We start from the raw sequence: 5,054 nt of genomic DNA, 5'->3' as shown, positions 1-5,054 counted from the left end.
AGGGAGGGAGGGAGGGACAAAGGAAGGGAGGAAAGAAGGAAGGAAAGGAGGGAGGGAAGAAAAGAAGGAAGGAAGGAAGGAGGAAGGAAGGAAGGAAGGAAGGAAGGAAGGAAGGAAGGAAGGAAGGAAGGACATTAAAAATAAGAATAAGAATAAGGTGGGCATGGTGGTGCATGCCTGAGGCTCAGCACTTGGAAAGCAGAGAATTCAGACCAGCCTGGGCCATATAGTGAACTGCAAGCTGGCCAGAGCCACAATGAAACTTTGACTCAAAAAAGGAGGTGGGGGGGGCAATAAAAATACAAACACTGAGCTTTCAGAGGGTAGCTCAGGCCTGTAATCCCATCACTCCGAATACAGAAGTAGATCTGACTGAGGCAGCACAGTGAATTCCAGATCAGCCAAGGTTGCCTGAGCCCCTTTCCTAAAAAACAGTAACAGGAACGGGCAAGATGGCTCAGTGGTAAAGGTGTTTGCTGCCAAATCTAGGGACCAAGTTCCTCACACAAGACCCACTGAGTACACCACCAATCCCCTCAAGTTGTCCTTTCACCACCTCGTGTGCAGTGTGGCATGTCCACACATACAGAGAGACAGAGACAGTGACAAAGGGAAACACAGAGACAGACATAGACAGAAAGAGACAGAGAGACAGAGAAATAGACAGAGAGACACACAGAGTCAGAGACAGACAGACAGAAAGAGACAGAGGCAAAGAGAGACAGAGAGACACAGAGTCAGAGACAGAGAAGGAGAAACAGAAAGACAGAGATAAAAGGCAAAGAGAGGCAGAGACCGAGAGACACAGAGTCAGAGACAGAGAGAGAGCACTCTAACAAACAAAAGCCAGCATTGCTCTGAACCCCTCAAGTGAAGTTCTGTTCAGTTTACTGCCCACTGTTTGCTCCCAGCATTCCCTCTGCTCTCTGTGGATCTTCAGAAAAAACAGAAATCCACAGTCCGCATTCCTCCTCACACTCTGTTATCCTCAATTACCTCTCAAGAATGGAATGAAGGCACACGGTTTTTTTTCAACAGGTTGCTTAAGGAGACTGTGCAACTACAGACAGGCAGGACCTACCCAGAAAAGATGCATGAGGACTCCCTAAGACCCTTCAGCACAAGGATCTTAGCAGCAGGTGGCTGCCGGATAAACTACTGCAGAACCAGGAAACACTGGACTGCCTGGAGCCAGGTAAAGACCTTTTCTTGGGAAATCAGAGACAGCTGTGGTCATTCCCTTTGGGCCTGGGGGCCAGCCTCTCCGTTCCTGCTTTGATCCTAACCACCTCCCAAGCCTTCCTCCCCTCCCCTTCCTTCTCTCAAATCAGTGATGGCCAGTTCACAATCCCCTAAGGGTGAAGTGTTGGCCTCACCCTCCCCTCCACCTCCCCAGACCATTGTGTCTGAAGTGGCTAAAGAATTCTCCTTCAGTAAGGAGCAGAGAACAGTGGCTGTTTCCAAAGGACCCTTCACCAGGCTTCAACAGAAGCCTCTGAAAAGCTTGCCTGGAGAAGAGTCAGGCAGGCACATTGATGATCCTTCAAATTCCTGATTCTAGGAAGGCGTTTGCCATTTGGGAGCCCTCTGCCATGTGACCTCTACCTGTAATCCCAATACTCTTGGAGACTGAGGTAGAATGGTGGTTACAAACTCGAGGCCAGCCTGAACGTCTAAAAACACAAACAACAACCGCTGTTTCCTGACTTCTGACTCAATGCGATCCTCCGCCAACCTCTTCCCGCCTGCGCGCCACGCTTCTCCTCTGGGAAGACAAGCTTTTCACCCCCTCTTGCCAGCCAGGCCGAAGTTAAAGAGAGACAGGGTCTTAGAGACTGGGGCGACAGGAAAAGTGAGGGGTGGGGTGGAGGAGCACCCGGGCTCCCCTTGCTTTCTTCACGCACATGAGCACGGGGATTTTGAGGAGGATCCAGAAGCCACTGCCTAACCTCCTTTGCCATCCTTCCCCCTGTATTCATTCACAGACCCTTGAAACTCAAGACGGGAGTTGAAAGCATCGAACCCATCCTCCACCAGCGGCTAGGTATCACCTGTGGGAGTGGCCTAGTGCAGTTCAAGACGGACCTCTCTTTTAATATTAGTATTTTAAACTACTGTTTTGTATCTGGAGACAGGGACTTATGTAGCCCAGGCTAACCTGGAACTCACCAGGGAGTCAAGGCTGGCCTTGAACTCTTGATCCTTCTGCTACTACTTCCCAGGTGCAGAATTACAAGTCTGTGCTACAATTTCTAACTGTTTGCTTATTGGTGTTTCTCCCCTGTTTTAGCCTGGGAAGCCCAGAAGTAAGTGAAGCTAAAAGCATTCCTTTCTCGGTTTCATCTATTTCTCCAAGTCATCTGTAGTCCATCACAGGCTGTGCTGTCTCAGCTCTCCTACCCCACGGCTCCCCAAGACCCACTCTCCGTACTTAAAACTTGGGCCCGGAGCGCTCCCGGGTAAGCCAGCCCCTCTTACTTGGGCGCCGCCGCGGCTCTTGGGGTGAACCGAGAACTTGTGACTCACGCGTGGAAGGTGAGAGCGCGCTACCCCAGGCTGCTAGGCAGGTCCCAGGACAAGGATCCCGCCTGGGCCGCGCAAAGCAGTTATAAAGGCTCTGTCGCCGGAGGGAGGTAGAGGGTGAACCGAGGGACAGGGGGCGGGGGCGGGGCGGAGGGAGAGGACACGCCCAATCCAGTTCCGCGGCACTTCTCGCTGCTATGAAAATAAAGTCATCGTGCCAGAGAATGAACCGAGAGCCTCCCTGACGTCAGAAGCACAGTCACTCATGAAATAGGTGGCGGGGTTGTGGGGGAAGCACCCTAGACTGCCAGGCGTAGCTCCCGACTGGCGCTCAGGTCGGTCCCAGAATGCCTGTAAGGAAAAAAGCCACACGGTGAACCCAGCTACGGATGAGCGCTGCTGACTGTCATCTCCTGGCGGCAGCCACACCCATCCTCCCCGAGGGCATTCCAGGGCCCCAAGGGCAAAGACTTAGCCAGCAGCTCCTGTGGTACTTTTTGCCAAGAAGTTGGTGTCCCTCTGGCAGCACTTGTCTCGCCATCACCCATTCCTTCCTCCTCCGGTGAGCAGGGAGGAGCCAGGTTTAAATGAAAAGGGACAGCCACTCTCTGGTGGGTCCCCTTGTCTCGGCTAAGGAGGTAAAGAACAAGGAAAAGTTCCCTTGAAAACCTAAAGATGCTTCAGCAAGGCCCCTTCTTGGAACTGTAGTTCATAGCCAAGTTAGGATGCCGGGCTGCGATCATATCGCCTTTCTGCTAAGCACCTCTCCAAAAGTTTGACAAAGCGGTTGATAGGAGCAGGGACGCCAGATAAAATTTTGAAATGAAGGAATTTGCCTTTGGTGTCCGATTCCACCTGCTTAGGCAGGTGCCCGCAGCTCATCCATTATCAAGCCAGTCTGGCTGAAACTTGCCTGCTCAGTGGTCAAAAAGTCCTGGAATGTCAAGACATTGGGCCAGGTTCCACCCCGTTGGTTGTGTTGGTGGGCAGCGGGGAATTGAGCTTTTAAGGTAGTAGGGCAGGCCTAGGGCAGGGTTCTCAGCCTTCTGAATGCTTTAGTACAGTTTTAATACAGTTTTTCATGTATGGCCACCCCCAACCATAAATTATCTCTGTTATTACCTCATAACTGTAATTTTGCTGCGCTTATGAATCTTAGTATACACATCTGTGCTTTTGGCTGAGCTTAGGTGACCCCTGTGAAAAAGATGTTTAACCCCCACAAGGGGTTGAGACCCACTGACCTAGAGCAACCAGAAATCTCCTTTCTTCTCTCCACACCCTTAAATCCTTTTAAAAATGTAATAGTCTTGTTGGATGGTGGAAGTTCACACCTTTAATCCCAGCACTCCTAAGGGAGAGGCAATGGAATCTCTGTGAGTCAGAGGCCAGTCGGCTCTACATAGTGAATTCCAGAACAATCGGAGATACACAGAGAAACCCTGTCTCAAAAATAAACAAAAAGAAAAGAATAAAATGTAACAAGCCAGGCATGGTGGTGCACCTCTGGGATGCCAGCATTTGGGAGGTAGAAGCAGGTAGAAGAAACTCCAAGGCCAGTTTCTACTACATAGGAGTTGGAGGTCTCCTGAAGGCGACTTGCTGCCTTTGGGAGACTAAAACAGGAAGATGGCCACCAGCCTGAACCATATAGGGAGTATGGGGCAGTGGGGGCTACTCACAGAGCCTGTCTCAAAAAGGCAGAGGAGATGGGGAGGTGGCTTAGCCTGAGAACCAGAGTCCAATTCCCAAAATCCACGTAAAGGTCAACCAAGTCCAAGAAGAGAACCAAGACTGTAAAGTTGTCCCCTGACCTACACCCAAGACCATGGTGAGTGCTACACACACACACACACACATACACACACGGGGGGGGGGAGAGAGAAAAAGAGAGAGAGAGAGAGAGAGAGAGAGAGAGAGAGAGAGAACAATAGAAAGAAAGAGAGAGAGAAAGACTCTTCATGAGCTTATGTTACCATGTACAAGGTACAGGTTCAAACACCAGGACCAAAACGATCTAAATCTTTGGAGTCTATACCTCTATTGATCTCATACCCAAGAAGCCAGCACTTAACTTGGCCATTTCCCTTGAAGCCTGCAGGTCATCAAGTTCTCCTCCTCTCCTGGGGTTCACCAAGAGACAGGGTCCTGGGGAAAAAACTTTGGGAATGCTGGGGCTGGAAAGGGCTTCTCTCTGAACTTCTACTATCTCATCTATAGAAACTTGAGCTAGACCAGTATACATGAGAACCATGGACTGTCTACAATTTCTAGGCACCAGTGTTGTAATGGCTCTTCCTGGTTGTCAACCTGACTATATCTGGAATGAACTAGAATCCAGAATTGGAGGGCTCACCTGTGATCCAGACCTTGAGGCTAAAGGACACAAATTTCTGACTTGGATCTTGGCATGGAGATCTTGAGGCATAGTGGCTGTGAAAAGTTTAGGCCTCGGGGACTGGAGAGATGGCTCCGCGGTTAAGAGCACTGTCTCCAGGACAGCCTGGGCTATACAGAGAAACCCTGTCTCA

General features: G+C 50.4%; 1 protein-coding gene across 1 annotated transcript in view; it reads right to left on the bottom strand.

Annotated features, from left to right (window-relative positions):
* Gprc5a (G protein-coupled receptor class C group 5 member A) overlaps positions 1 to 2,559 on the bottom strand; it is a 17,671-nt gene extending 15,112 nt beyond the window's left edge. Inside the window, exon 1 of the mRNA XM_031381029.1 lies at positions 2,479 to 2,559. The gene's annotated coding sequence lies outside the window, so the exon portion shown is untranslated. The remainder of the gene's footprint in view (positions 1 to 2,478) is intronic.
* Between the last annotated feature and the right edge of the window lie 2,495 nt (positions 2,560 to 5,054).

The sequence above is a fragment of the Mastomys coucha genome, unplaced genomic scaffold (genome assembly GCF_008632895.1).
Source record: "Mastomys coucha isolate ucsf_1 unplaced genomic scaffold, UCSF_Mcou_1 pScaffold20, whole genome shotgun sequence".
Lineage (NCBI taxonomy): Eukaryota > Metazoa > Chordata > Mammalia > Rodentia > Muridae > Mastomys > Mastomys coucha.
The sequence above is the reverse complement of the archived record's forward strand: the minus strand, read 5'-3'. Positions and strand labels throughout refer to the sequence as shown.